Source organism: Tamandua tetradactyla, chromosome 3, assembly GCF_023851605.1.
Source record: "Tamandua tetradactyla isolate mTamTet1 chromosome 3, mTamTet1.pri, whole genome shotgun sequence".
Taxonomy (NCBI): domain Eukaryota; kingdom Metazoa; phylum Chordata; class Mammalia; order Pilosa; family Myrmecophagidae; genus Tamandua; species Tamandua tetradactyla.
This window is the reverse complement of record NC_135329.1, coordinates 145840671-145857032: the sequence shown is the minus strand read 5'-3', so window position 1 is coordinate 145857032 and position 16362 is coordinate 145840671. Positions and strand designations below refer to the sequence as shown.

Here is a 16362-nt window from a genome sequence, read left to right as displayed (position 1 = left end):
TCTTTGAGAATGATCCATGAGCACTTGAGAAAAAGGTGTATCCTGCTGTTGTGGGATGTAATGTCCTATAAATATCTGTTAAGTCTAGCTCATTTATAGTAATATTCAGATTCTCTATTTCTTTATTGATCCTCTGTCTAGATGTTCTGTCCATTGATGAGAGTGGTGAATTGAAGTCTCCAACTATTATGGTATATGTGTCTATTTCCCTTTTCAGTGTTTCTCATTTATAGTAATATTCAGATTCTCTATTTCTTTATTGATCCTCTGTCTAGATGTTCTGTCCATTGATGAGAGTGGTGAATTGAAGTCTCCAACTATTATGGTATATGTGTCTATTTCCCTTTTCAGTGTTTGCAGTGTATTCCTCACGTATTTTGGGGCATTCTTGTTCGGTGTGTAAATATTTATGATTGTTATGTCTTCTTGTTGAATTGTTCCTTTTATTAGTAGATAGTGTCCTTCTTTGTCTCTTTTAACTGTTTCACATTTGAAGTCTAATTTTTTGGATATTAGTATAGCCACTCCTGCTCTTTTCTGGTTGTTATTTGCATGAAATATCTTTTCCCAAACTTTCACTTTCAACCTCTGTTTCTCTTTGGGTCTAAGATGTGTTTCCTGTAGACAGCATGTAGAAGGATCCTGTTTTTTAATTCATTCTGCCAGTCTATGTCTTTTGATTGGGGAATTCAGTCCATTAACATTTAGTGTTATTGCTGTTTGGATAATGTTTTCCTCTAACATTTTGCCTTTTGTATTATATATATCATATCTGACTTTCCTTCTTTCTACACTCTTCTCCATACTTCTCTCTTCTGTCTTTTCGTATATGACTCTAGTGCTCCCTTTAGTATTTCTTGGAGAGCTGGTCTCTTGGTCACAAATTCTCTCAGTGATTTTTTGTCTGAGAATGTTTTAATTTCTCCCTTATTTTTGAAAGACAATTTTGCTGGATATAGGAGTCTTGGTTGGCAGTTTTTCTCTTTTAGTAATTTAAATATATCATCCCACTGTCTTCTAGCTTCCATGGTTTATGCTGAGAAATCTACACATAGTCTTATTGGGTTTCCCTTGTATGTGATGGATTGTTTTCTCTTGCTGCTTTCAAGATCCTCTCTTTCTCTTTGACTTCTGACATTCTAACTAGTAAGTGTCTTGGAGAACGCCTATTTGGGTCTAATCTCTTTGGGGTGCGCTGCACTTCTTGGATCTGTAATTTTAGGTCTTTCATAAGAGTTGGGAAATTTTCAGTGATAATTTCTTCCATTAGTTTTTCTCCTCCTTTTCCCTCCTCTTCTCCTTCTGGGACACCCGCAACACGTATATTTGTGCGGTTCATATTGTCCTTGAGTTCCCTAATACCCTGTTCAGAGTTTTCCATTCTTTTCCCGATAGTTTCTGTTTGTTTTTGGAATTCAGATGTTCCATCCTCCAAATCACTAATTCTATTTTCTGTCTCTTTAAATCTATCATTGTAGGTATCCATTGTTTTTTCCATCTTTTCTACTTTATCCTTCACTTCCATAAGCTCTGTGATTTGTTTTTTCAGTTTTTCTATTTCTTCTTTGTGTTCAGCCCATGTCTTCTTCATGTCCTCCCTCAATTTATCGATTTCGTTTTTGAAGAGGTTTTCCATTTCTGTTCGTATATTCAGCATTAGTTGTCTCAGCTCCTGTATCTCATTTGGAGTATTGGTTTGTTCCTTTGACTGGGCCATATTTTCAATTTTCTGAGCGTGATCTGTTATCTTCTGCCGGCGTCTGGGCATTTAGTCCGATTTCCCTGGGTGTTGGACCCAACAGGTTGAAAGATTTTTCTGTGAAATCTCTGGGTTCTGTTTTTCTTATCCTGCCCAGTAGGTGGCGCTTGTGGCACACGTTTGTCTGAGGGTCCCACCAGTAAAGGGTGCTGTGGGTCCTTTAACTTTGGAAAACTCTCGCCGTGGGGGAGGTTCGCCAGCCGAAGCGGCTTGGAAGAGTGCCAGCTGGCCCGGGGGTCCGAATGCGGGGAGGGTCGCCGGCCACCGCAACCCTGGAGAGCGCCCGACCGAATTTCCTAGTTGGCCCGGGGCACCAAGCGTGGCGGGAGGGCGCCAACCGCCGCAGCCCGGGAGAGTGCACCGTTCGCAGCCGGACCGGGGAGTCACTTGTTTGGAAGGGACCCCCCTGGTCACCGTTCTCCGCGGTCTGGGGATTTCCGATCCAATTCTCTGAGTTGGTCCGGGGGGCCTTGCGTGGTGGGGGCGCCAGCCGCCGCAGCTTGAGGTGACCTCCTACCCAGTTCTGCCAGCGGCCCGGGAAGGATGAAAGGAGGGACTCTGGCTGCTTGCCACCCCGCCCGGGAAAGCCCGCGCCCCTTGGCGATCTCATCGGAGCTGGTTCTCCCAGACAGTCAGCCGTTCCAAGATGGGGTACGCTGTCTTTTTGATCTCTGTCTTGGCTCTGGGAGCTGTTCTGTATCGTTTCTACTCCCCTAGTAGCTGTTCTGGAGGAGGAAAGGTGAGGGTGGCAAGGCTGTCGAGGACGGTGGCGGAGGAGCCAGTGAAGTCAGAAGAAGGCACGGTGGTGGTTGGAGAGCCACTGGAGTAGGAGGAGAAAGGGAAGGATAAGATGGCGGACGGAGCGCCGCCGGAGCAGAAGGGGAAAGAGAAGGGCAAGATGGCGGCGGGAGCGCCACCGGCGGAGAAAGAGGGAAGAGGAGGTCTGAATGGTGGCGGGAGTGCCGCCGGCAGAGAAAGAGGAAGAGGAGGGCTGAATGGCGGCAGGAGTGCCGCCGGCGGTGAAAGAGGAAGAGGAGGCCTAGATGGCGGCGGGAGCGCCGGCGGAGAAAGAGGAAGAGGAGGGCTGAATGGCGGCCGGAGCGCCGGCGGAGAAAGCGGTATATGTCTTTTTTTTTTTTTTTTTAGCGCATACCAACGTACAAACACAAACATTCTTACCAACTGATCATTCCATTCTTCATATATAATCAGTAACTCACAATATCATCACATAGTTGTATGTTCATCATTATGATCATTTCTTAGAACATTTGCATCAATTCTGAAAAAGAAATAAAGAGAAAACAGAAAAAAAATTCATACGTACCATGCCTTAGCTCTCCCTTTCATTGATCACTAGCATTTCAATCTACTAAATTTATTTTAACCTTTGTTCCCCCTATTATTTATTTATTTTTAATCCATGGTTTACTTGTCTGTCTATAAGGTAGACAAAAGGAGCATCACACACAAGGTTTTCACAATCACTCGGTCACATTGCGAAACCTATATCGTTACACAATCATCTTCAAGAAACATGCTTATGGAACACAGTTCTGCATTTTCAGGCAGTTCCCTCCAGCCTCCCCATTACACCTTAACTAAAAAGATGATGTCTATATTATATGTAAGAATAACCTCCAGGATAACCTCTCAGCTCTGTTTGGAATCTCTCAGCCATTGACACTTTATTTTGTCTCATTTCTCTCTTCCCTCCTTTTGCCGAGAACGTTTTCTCAATCCCTTGGTACTGAGTCCCAGCTCATTCTAGGATTTCTCTCCCATGTTGACAGGAAGATCCACACCCCTAGAAGTCATGTCCCACATAGAGAGGGGGAGGACAGTGAGTTTGTTTGTCATGTTGGCTGAGAGAGTAAGGCCACATCTGAGCAACAAAAGAGGTTCTCTTGGGGGGTGACTCTTAGGCCTAATTTTAAGTAGGCTTAGCATAACCTTTGTGGGGTTAAGTTTCATATGAACAAACCCCAAGATTGGGGGCTCAGCCTGGTAATGTCTTTTTAATTAGCAAGACGAGAAATAAATTATTTTAGGATGTTTTATCTTACCTGAAAGTCAGCAAACTTTTTAACCGTGTCACCTCTAGTATGGCTGGATGAAAATTATTAAAACTTTGACATCCTTGGTTTACATTTTTACATTTGGCAAGTTATGGCATTAATGTAAATGAGAAAAATGAGGAAACACATTTTTATCAGGGTGCTAGGATTTATTTGATCCTTTTTTAGCTTCCCTTTTAATAAAAGGAACCTTATTCCAGCTCATTTAAGTAGTCAGTCTAACTCTGGGCCCCTGCTCATGTGGGACACTTTTAGTGCTGATATCCCTTAGAAGCTACTCCTCTTCATTCTTGGCGCATAGAGCATATCAGGACCCACCCCAGCTTATATTTCTGTCATTTCTGATCCAATGAGAAATGGATGCTGTTTTAGAGAACCTCTGTCTTTATAATTTCATTTTTTCTCCAGTCTCCCAGATTTTGTGTTATCTTAAATACAGTTCTATCCTTCAAAATGGAACATATTTGAAAAACAGATGTTGAGTTCTGAAGAAAGGTTTAAGGCATTATTCTTTAAAGCAAATGATTTAATGTTTAGACTTTCCCGAAAAACTGGATGGTTATGTTAAACTGCACTTGGCGCAATGAGAGAATGGAAGTACTACAAAAAGTTGAATTTTTAAACTTAATAAGTTTTTAAGGACAGAGGAACGATCTCCTATGTGCTCTTACTGTGTCAGATACTGTTCTAGGTTTTTAGATATATTATCTTATATAATTCTTTCTTTCAATAATTGATAATTGGATAGGAAAGAAAACTAGCTCAAAGCTTCACAGCTAGCATATGTTCTTTTCACTACTCAACCTTAGCTTGGTATTTTAGTATTTAATTTACATCAATACTGTATTTTTCTTCCTATTTTGTTCTTATGTTAGTTTTGTTTTAGACTTCTTTTTCTTTTTCAGGGAAAGAAACTAGCCTTCTTAAGTATTTTTTCATGCTAAGTGGGGGGCATACCTTTGTAAACATTTTTTACAAAATAAAAGTAGCAATCTTTATTGGTTTTACCCAGTATAACTGACATTATAGAAATGCACAAATACTGCTAATAGGTCAAGTCTTTTGCTTAAAAAGCAGAGTGTGTGGTAGAAATATAGTCCTTAAAGTGTTTAAAAAAGAATAGAAAAAGTGTGAACGATTTTGATCCATTCGGTTTTTAAATAATTGGTAGATCTCACTTTTGGCACTGATATACAAATAAGTGATCGACGTAGCTACGGTTTTTACTAGACCTTAAAGTTGTCATATTAACCATAACCTCAGGGTGATTTTTTAGTATTACATATTAAACTCAGCTTTGTTTCTATGTCTGAGTTCTTTTAATTTGGGAATCTGTATCCAAACCTTACTGAAGTAACTATTGAAGGGTTAAGTAATTAAACATAACAATGGATTTAGAAGAAATGAGTGGGATGCATGTATATATGCATGCCAAGATGTTTCAAAAAATTTCCGGAGGTCTTAAATTTGTATTTTATTTTAAAATTGAGTAGTAATGCATTAGAAAAAGCTTAGAAAAATCATTCAGTTCCTTTTTTGGTTTATTCTTTTTGAGTCATCATAATTATGTACTTTTCTGTACTTTATTAAAATTTGTTTTTATCTCCTTACAAAAGTAATACATATTTGATAATGGATAATAAAACTTATGGAAATATTTAATGTAGAAAGTGAAAGTCTCTCTAATTTCGTCTCTCAGGACTAAGTGACATCACATGCATTTTTTAATGCTATCAATTACACAGTTACTTGTACTGCTTAATTTTTAGTCATTTTTATTGTAGTAGGGTGAAAATACATGGTAAGCATTTAGGTCAGGAATTATATCCTATTTAATATAAATTAAATTGTTAAAGGGAAGCTAAAAACAAAAAAAAGGTTGTTGAAAATAAGCTGTACTCAGTGGTACAGCTTAAATAACACTATATAACTTACAGGGATGCAAAGAGCAACTCAGAGATAGTAGAATATCAACAGTCTTCTAGCTAGCATCTGAGCCAATCTGAAATACTGAGCCGTTAGCTCTAGTGTCTGGATTTGTGATATTCTAATATTACCACTAAAGCGGTGTGGTAGGGCCCCTTTGAGGCACTTAAAAAACTCTTAGACTCAAGAGACATGAATATAGAGAAAGGAAGAAAAATTGTTCTCCATATTCAAGATGAGCTTCTAAACTAAGATCCCTAAATACATGAAAAAAACAAAATCAATGAAAGTCAATAAAGTGAACAATTAGAATATTTCGTATCAAAGTAAAGAAGATAGAAAAATCTGAAGACATTAAAGTCAGTATGTTTACCATTGCTAATAAGATGGAGAAAGTAATAGACTCTAAAAAAAAGTACTTGTAAATCAGGAAAAGTTAGATATGAAAAGAATCAGGAGTTCTGGAAATGAAATTGCCATTTCTTTTTTATTGGTAGTGATGGCTTTTATGACTATTGTCTTAGATTCGTTGAAACACAAAATTTTTTTGTGGGGGATGGAGGGTCCCCAGAACAACCTTTAGTATAGACATAGAAAAAAGAAAATTAGTGGATATTAATAAATGGAGGAGTTCACTCAGAATAAAGCACAGAGATAATTAAAGAGCAGTTAATAGCCATAGAAGACAGAACGAGAGCCACCAACATAGGAATCTTAGAGAATGGATTGAATGGCAGAGATGCAATATTTGATGAGATGACAGAATTTTGTGTTTAAGTAGTCTCCAGATCAAAATTTTACTTCCACGTATCAAGTAAAATAAGTAAGATAAGTCTAGTCCTGACTTACAATGAAATTATAGAGAAAGAAATCATCTGAAATGAAATCATCTTAAAAAAGAGAAAAGACAGATCATTAACAAATAAATTACAAACCTACAGCTTCTCTGAATTCCCACACATGTCTTCAGTGTGCTGGGAGGAAATAACCCAGAAATCTATATTCAGTTAAATTACTGTTCAAGATTTGGGGTTTAATATGTTCATTTAAGGGACTGAGAATTTATTATGTAAAGATCCTTACTGATATATAACTACTGAGGGATTAAGTAATTAAGTAGAAAAATGAATCCAGAGGAAATGAGGGGGATGCAAGAGATAATGGTTATCACAGAGGATTGAAAGTTGATAATTTGACTGTAAAATGCTGGTAATTAAAAAAAAGTTCTAGAAATTTTAAAAATACACAAAAGCAGAGAAATGTATAACGAACAACCACATACCCAAACTATTAGTTTCAGCAGTTTATAGCACTCTGTCATTATGTCATTTTTGTTTCCTCTGTTCCCACCATTTTTTAGATTTTTGTTTTTGCAAGGGCAGGCATTGAGAATCAAACCCTCTCGCATGGCAGGTGAGAAATCTACCTGCTGAGCTACCTTGGCCGTCCTTTATTTTAGTTTTTTTTTTTTTTTTTTTGTCCCCACCATTTTTAACTTTATTTTTTGAAAAACATTTTTTCTTGTGAAGTATAACATTACACAAAACAATTTCATAGTATATTGTAACAAACAATTATAGAACAGATTTCAGAGTTTGGTATGGATTACTCTTATACAATTTAAAATTTTTCCTTCTAGCTGCTCCAAGATACTGGAGACTAAAAGAAATATCAATATAATGATTCAGCAGTCATACTCATTTGTTAAGTCCTAACTTCTCTGTTTTAATTCCTCCTACTTTGATCCTTCTCCCAGTCTTTAAAGGGGGTATTTGGACTATGCCCATTCTAACTTTTTCATGTTGGAAAGGGGTATCAATAAGATGGAATGAGGGATGAAACTAGTTAATGTTCTTGGAGAGGCTGGCTCCTCTGGTTTTCAGGACTTATCTGGCCTAGGAACCCATTTGAAGGTTGTAGGTTTGCAAAATAATCTTAGTACGTGAAATTTTTGTAGAATGTCAGGTACAGTCCTATGTGTTCTTTAGGGTTAACAGGAATGGCTTTGATTAGGGTTTAGCATACCATGGTTTTAACTTTATTTTTGCTGGAGCATTTTAAAGCACATTTGCAACATGCATAGTTTTATCCCCAAATACTCAATGGAATAATTTTCATGGAATAATCTCGTAGTGTGGGACCCTTAGGTATACCTGAGATCTTTTCATGAGATATGTGCAGTCAGTATTATTATTGTGAAAATAAAATATTACATTTTCATAATAATACCAAGATGTTACCAATGAGATGAGAGTGAGGTAGGCAAATAGTATAAAGTTGAGTTCTTCAGAGGCTACAAGACATGTGAATAACACAACAGTTTAATGCGAAGTAGATGAGAAAATCCAGCTGTATTCTAATAAGCCACATATTAAAGAGATTGCAAAAATGTCAAACTCTTAAGTTTGTTTGAAAATATGGTTTTCATAAAGATGTTATTTATGTTAACATTTACTATTATTTTTAAATGAACTAACACACATTTAAAAATTTCCCAGGTTTGATTCTCTACATAGTAAGTATTGATAGATGTGTTTATGTAAACAAAGGCCATTTGGAGTAGTCAAGTTTTTAAGAAATTTTTTTTTCATTTTTAATAAAGGTATAATTTACGTAAAGTTCACCCTTTTTAGTGCTCAATTTTACATGTTTTGACATATACACACTGTTGCATAGTTACCATTCCAGTCAAGGTATAGTATCATTTCCTGATAACACCCTGTCTCCCCAGTTCCCTTATACCACTTTGTAGTCACTGCTTCTCTCCCACCCCTAGTCTCTGGCAGATATGTGTAAGTACACATAAAAGCTTCTTTGAGGTCCTCAGTAAATTTTTTTTGTAGTTTAATGTATTTTAATAGCAAACTTACAGAAACAACATTAAAAACATATACTTGTTTGTAGGACAACTCCGAGAAGTATAGTGAATGGATGGAATCTACTGTATGATAAAAATGCTACAAACACTAGTTGCCCATCAATAAGAAATTTACTTGTTTTGAAAAAATCTAAATGCTGGCATTATCCAGAAAAATTTAACAGGTTTATTTATAATTTGTTATAAAGTTGAACTGTTGAAAATTGTTCACTGAAACATCTTGACTTAGCCTTATGCTTTGTCTCCCTGCATTTATATTAAAAATCCACATACAAATGAAAATGGAAAAATCTCCCAATATCTGATTTCTGTTCCCTATCTTCCCTTCATAGTCATATACTTAGGTGCCTTTAGACCCCGTGGAAAAAAATATCTAACAATTAGAACTACAGGAAGAAGAGAAAAAGAACTTTTTTTTTTTTGAGAATGAAATGTTTCCCATCAGAATGGATTCTTAAACACATTTCTGCACTTATGCAGTGTACTAGTTGGATGTCTTTTGGCATTTTTGTTACACGTTTGGCATGGATAGCACACAGGTTGGTATCTTCAGAAAGGCCAAGCAGATAGGTCTCCCTTCCCTCCTGCATAGTACCGATAGCTGTGCTCTGGAAGTGCAGATCTGTTTGGAGGTTCTGAGCAATTTCTCACACCAGACCTTGGAATTTTGCCAATTAGACTTTCGGTGGACTCCTGATAAGGTCTAATTTCAAGGAGTGCCACAGTACCAGGGCTGTTAACGATGAGGTTTCTTCACGCCTCCAGTAGAGGGCACACTCTTGTGAGTGGCTTTTGTAGCCAGTTGTTTCCTGGGTATTGTACTGCCAGTGGGAGTGGGGGCAGTCTGCTTTGTACAAGCCCATGGTACAGAGACCTCCTTACTATCCCCTTCTTCTGGCTGCAGCTCAGCAAGCTGGAGGTGGTGGCTCCATGGCAGCCTTCAATAATTTTTAAGAGTTAAAGGAATTGTTGTCTTTAAAGTTAGTTTAAATTATGATTCAAATAAGAACCTATCATTTAGGATTCAGACAAGAACTTTGATGTATCCTCATGTCTCACCTTTATCACCTAATGGTTTTAGCAATTTTCCATTGTTCTCATTTGGGTTCATTATTTTGAGTTGCAAAATGGTGATTTTTCTAATTCTCTCATTCCTTGTGTATTTATAGTTCTGATTCTTTTATAAAGAACTTTTATCTGATTGCCCCAAAATACAGTTTATAAAGAAAGAGCAGAGTAAACTACTAAATTCGTTCCTTTTATTTATCTTATTTTCAGATTGAATTGATATCTTGGCAACTGTCAGATTTTCTTTATTTTTTGGGGGGTACTATTATGAACTCGTGTTTTTTAATATTTTGTGTTTTAATCCATTGCAATCATTATTCTTGGTAGTTGATTTTTATAGTGTTATAAAGGAATACTACCATGAAAAAACAAAGAAATTAAAGTGGAGACTCATGAGGCCTTGGCCTGTGTCTAAACGGTTTTTGCCATTTTTAGGAGGGAAATCATGAGGATAGTATTACTCTTAGAGAAATTTATAGATTGGATATAGTAACTTATCAAAAAAATAAAAATGCAAATTTTATCTTCTAAGTTGAGACAGGAGGTAGAAAATTATCAATCTAACAGAAAATAGGGAAGAAGAAATGCAGGAAAGTAAAAGAGTAATAATGACAGGTATAGAAGTTCAGGAAAGCCCTGAAAAGGAAACAGGAAAAAAAATAATCTAAATAAATCCACAGCCAAGCAACCTTGGTAAATTGTATGCTGGTATTACACTATATATATAGTCTTCCAATCTTTTTTGTATGTATATTAAAAGCCTTTTTATAAACTCTGTATCATATACTACATACACACAACAGTTTTATAACTTTGTTTTCAACTGTGCTTTTCCCACATGAGTGATTTTCTACAATAGGCTTATTTGGTTACATTAGGAAATATTGTTATATGGCTGCTCAATGATTTATTATCTAATCCTCTTTTGTTATGTGTTAGGGTATTTCTCATTTATGCTTACATTAATTATTTCCTTATTATTTCAGTTATTCAGCAGAATAATTTAATTGTTGAGTTAAAAAGTGTCACTATTTAAGGTTTTTATACCTGTTGCCCTCTTACCAACAATAGTATGAGAACAGGTTTTTGTGTATTTCATCAACATTGAGATATTTTATCAAATGTACAAAATTTGGGGAGTGAAAATAGACTTATACATTCATATGATTATTAGGAAAGTTGTGCATTTTTACATGTCTATGGATATTTGTGTTTCTTTGGTAAATTGCCTTTGATGTTTTTTACCCGTTTTACTTTTTTGCTTGTTTCTTACCCGCTGCTAATTTTTAAGAGGTCTTTTTTAATTAATATTTTAATTGAGATGTATCTTCACACACCATACAGTCCATCCAAAGTATGCAATCAGTGGTGCACAATATCATCACCTAGTTGTGTATTCATCATCGTGACCATTTTTAGAACATTTGAATCACTCTAGAAGAAGAAATAAAAAGAAGAAAGAAAACCCATACATCCTATACCCCTTATCTTTCCCTCTCACTGACCATGAGTAGTGCAAACTACCCCATTTTTTTCCCTATATAGTTATGCATTCAATACCACATTCAATCTTAGAACATTTCCATTACCTCCCCTGCAAAAAAAAAAAGCCCTTACCGCCACCCCCCCCATTATTGACCCTTAAGTATTGGTGTGGTATATTTTTTAATGAAACAATATTAAAATATTACTGCTAACTATAGTTCATGGTTTACATTAGGTGCATTTTTCCCCCATATAACACTCTATTATTAACTCTTTGTAACAATGACATGCATTTGTTCTAAGTCATGAAAGCACATTTTTATATTTATTCTATAATCACAGTCATATCTACCACAGGGTTCGCTGTGTTATTCAGTCCCATGTTTTATCCTCTAGCTTTCCTTCTAGTGACATAGATGACTCTAAACTTCCCCTTTCAGCCACAATCACACATAATTCATTGCTGTTAATTACTCACCATAATGTGCTACCATCACCTCTGTCCATTTCTAAACATTTATACTCAACCTAGTTAAAAATTCTGTACACATTAAACATCTACTCCCCATTCTCTAATCTCATTCTGTCTCCTGGAAACTCCTTATTCTAGATTTTAACTCTCAATTTAATATTTATTATAATTAGTTGATATTAATAAGATCATACATTTGTCCCATTGTGTCTGACTTATATTACTCAACATAATTTCCTCAAGATTCATCCATGTTCTCTCATGCTTCAGAACTGTATTCTTACTGCTGAATAATATTCCATTGAACGTATGTGCCACGTTTTATCTGCTACATTTTGTTATCCATTCATCAATTGATGCACACTTGGGGTGCAGTTTCCATTTTTTGGCGTTTGTGAATAATGTGGCAATGAACATCAGTAGGCAAATGTCTGTGTCCCTATTTTCAATTCTTGAGTACATACTTAGTAGTGGGCCTAGGGAAAAAAATGTTCTTTAAAAGTTCCCAAGTGATTCTGAAGTGAAGCTGGTTTGAGAATTACTTAGTAAGGAAATAATATAGGTACAGAAGAAGTTGGAAAATAACATCATTATAAGCCTCAAATTATATATAGTTTAATAAGTAGTTATAGAGCAGATTTCAAAGTATGGTAAGGGTTCACCAGTTTCAGGTATTTCCTTCTGGCTGTTCTAATACACTAGAAACTAAAAAGAAATATCTATATAATGATTCAGTAGTTATAGTCGTTTGTTAAATCCTAACTTCTCCATCTTATTTAATCATTGCCCAAAGTTTTCAGGGGTCTTTGGGCAATGATTCTTCTAACTTCTTCATGCTGAGAAAAGGTGTCAGCATTCTGGGGTAGGGGAAGGCAACTAATTGATGTTCCTGGAGAGACTGGTAACTCTGGTTTTCAGGGCTTATCTGGCATAAGAACAAACTGGAGGTTTTACGTTTCTGGAAAAATAAACTTAAGTAAAACTTTTATAAAATCTTAGGTAGAGCCATGGGTATTCTTTAGTGTTTTCAAGAATACTGTTGGTTGGGGCTTGGCATACTGTGGCAATTTTGCGATATCTGGCTGAAGCTTGTATAAGAGTAACCTCTCAACTCTATTTGAAATCTATTAGCTTTAGAATCCTTTGTTTCATTTCTTTCCCCCCCTTTTGATTAAGAAATAATTGTTAATCTCAGGATGCCAGGGCAAGGCTCATCCATGGGACTTGTGTCCCTCGTTGCCAGGGAAACTTATACCCCTGGAAAGTCATGTCCCATGTGGGGTTGGGTTATGAGTGTATTTGTAGAAAGTTTGGCTGAGAGAGAGGTCACATCCCAGCAACAAAAGAGGTTCTCAGGGGTAGGTAGGGTGACTCTTAGCATAATTATAAGTAGGCTTATAATTCACCATTACAGGAATAAGTTTCTTAAGGGCAAACCTCAAGATCGAGGGCTTGGCTTATTAAATTGAGAGTACTTGATACTTAAGAGAATATCAGGAATTTCCCAAGTGGGGAAGTTTAGTATTTATTCTCCAGTCCCTCATGGGACTTTGCAAATACTTTTTTATTTTTCAAATTTTTATTTTATTTTCCCAGTACTCAGGGTATTACATTAAGCTACAGAGAATAACAAGATCTCATTCCCTATTTTAGGCTTCTCAGAATCATTTTTTCTAAATGGTGCTGGTTCTTAAAATTTTGTTTGGTCCTCATTTGGGCTAAAGGATAGTGAACACTCAAGAATCTTCTTAAAAAATAAAAGAGGTGAATTAAGTTCCTTAGAGTGAAACAGGATTTCGATTTAGTCAAGTAGTACTTTTCTTGATGTTGTGATGTCTCTGCAAGTATGTGCATGTTCTTAAGGAGCTTATAGATTTGGGAGGGGGGGCGGTATTTAAAGCAGATACATGAAACAGTAATTGACTATAAGTCAATGTATAGTTGGCAGTGTGTATCAATGTAATAAGTTCCAAATTTTATGGTTATCTTCTACACAGATAATTAATTGTGTAGAAGGTCAAAGGAGTGGGGGATAAATAGGGCTCTAGTTGTTGGGAAAGACTTTAGAGAAGGGGGTACTTGAAAAAGGGATTTGAATTCAGATGGGTAGGGAGATAAAGGAAAGATGTTTACTAATGACGTAAAAAGCAATACAAGTGAGAGTAGAGACCACCTGTCCTGTAGACAATTTAATAGCCCAACATTTCCCCAAAATGATTTGTTAGATATTATGTGTTATTAAATATGAGAATGTCAATCAGCACATTAGTTTGTGAGAAATCCTATGAAAAATAAACCCCTGACCCTTTAAGGAAAGAAAGCAGTATCCCTGTCCTCTTTTAGATTAAACAGTTGTAGAGATTAGTATTTTCATTGGGTTAATTGTGAGGATACTTTGTGAAATACTGTAACAACCTGAATAGAAAGCTGGGATGTTTGTGGACTAGCGGCTGATAGGACTGTTTGGATAAGTATAGTGAGAGAGTGTGGAGACTCAGAATTTTGCTAGTATTTTAATACTTTTACTTGACTTTAGGACCCCTTGAAGGTTTTTAAATAGAGGAATAATGTGAATAAGTGAATGCTTTGGAAGACATATACTTCAGGAATAGATTGGAATGGGGAGAAACTAGCATTGAAGAAGATGGGATGCTACTTCAGTCATACAGGGATAAAGTAATAATTCTAGAAGTTTATTTTGAAGGATGAATGGACAAGATTTGATGATTGGCTATTAGAAATAAAAGATGAGTCCATATAATTGACTGAGTTCTAAGGAGTAACTGTCTGAGGGAGGCAAATTGGTACCAGGCCTTCATGGATTGAATTTGTGGTGCTAGGTTGAAATGGGTTGGAAAAGAAAGTTTTAGGAATTTGAGGGGGAGAGAGGGGTATAAGTTAATAAGCTATAACAAGTTAAAATCAATAAAACATGCAGGAAAATGTGTCTATTTTCTCCCATAAACAAGGTAGTCTTAGAAAGGTAAAACTTTAGCAGAGAAGATGTTTCTCTGAGTAATAGGAAAACAGGTATTTCTCTTTCCCCTGATGTCTGCCATTGGAAAATTAAGTTTGAACTGAGTGGCTGATTTTGATTTTGGCTGTTTTGTTGGTTGATTTTTTTGTTTTGTTTTGTCTTATTATTTTTCCTCATAAAAGCGTATACATGGATTGCCTATTATATCTAGATGTTATCGCCTCTCCTTTATTTCTAAGAGCCTGTTTTATTTCAGATTGATAAGTAAAAAGCTAGAACACCCAACTTCAGAATAAAGATTTTGTAGAGAGGAATTAATTTCTGTGTGAAAACAATCCACATATAAACCAGTACATTTATTCCCTAAAGAGTTGTGCTATTTATACATACATTAGGCCCTCCCAGTGATGCTTTTTTATTGCTTACCACTTATACCTCACTGTGACACCCTTTAATTCCCAACACTTCATATAATTCAGCCATTATCATCAGTCCTCAAAGAAATTTAAACATTTTAAATGTTTAAATGCAGATGGAATGGAATGTAAACATTTACTTTTTGAAGAAATGGATTTCAGCTTTAGACTTGTGAAAACAAAGCTTTAGGGTTTGACATAACACCTTATATTTTGGATAGACAGCTGATTTTTATGTTACAGTGATAATTGATAGAAAGTTAATTATTAAGAAATCTTTTTAAAAAGTAGAAAATGTCTAATTTTGATTAACATTGTTTCCCTCCTTTTCCTCTTTTTCATCCCACTATTGAGGAATAATGGTGGCTTTTCCACTCCACTTAATTTTTCTTCAGCCTGAACTTGTTTCAGCAGCAATAACAACTCTGAAATGCTTGGTAAGAGACATTAAAGAGGAATTGAAGTACTTCCTTGCCAAAAGTAATAGTGTTTGAGCTTTTCTTACATCATTTTAATGGCTTTTATCATTCTTCAGAAACTTTGTGGAAGGGAAAATTTTGTTCCATAGTAAAGAAGTTTCTTTTATTTCAGTGGTCTAGTTTTATCTAACTAGTTGCAGAAGCAATTTACTTACTTATTGTAACCCTGTCTTCTTAAACCTACTTTATAATTTGATTCGCATTTTGAAACAGGTTTATATCTGAACAAAAGGAAGCTAAAAAAGATATATTTATTTGAAGACAAAGTTTGAAAGTTAACCATCATGACTAAAAAGTCAGTGTGGTAGTTACTAGTGCCATCTACCTAATTCTGGTTCTTTTCCTGGGGTCATTCAAGTTAGATATAGCTGTGTAACTTGATTTGGCTATGAAATATGCCATAGGGATTGGTGTCTTAACTTTAATACCTGACTAAGGAAAACATGCAGTATGCCGTCAGCTAACCCATGATGGACATGAATGAAAAATAAACCTTTGTTGTTTTAAGTCACTGAGATTTCAGGGATCGTTTGTTACTGCAACTTAATTTTGCCCTGCACTGTCTGATACAGTAGTTTATAGCTCCGTGATGCCCTTGAACACATGAAATACGGCTAATTCAGATTGAGGTGTACTGTATATATAAATATAAACTGGATTTTGAAGGGTTAAATATGAAAAAAAGAATGTAAAGTATCTCATTAATTTTTATTATTGAAATGGTGATTATTTTGGATATATTGGATTAAATGAAAAATACTATTTAATTTGATTTGCTTTTTTTTTTTTACTTTTTAGATGTGGCTATCAGAAAATTTTAAATT

At 35.8% G+C, this 16362-nt stretch overlaps 1 protein-coding gene across 1 annotated transcript in view; it reads left to right on the top strand.

Moving 5' to 3' along the window:
* The window catches only part of SP3 (Sp3 transcription factor), a 67576-nt gene that overhangs the window by 17905 nt on the left and 33309 nt on the right, over positions 1-16362 (top strand). The gene's annotated exons all lie outside the window — the stretch shown is intronic.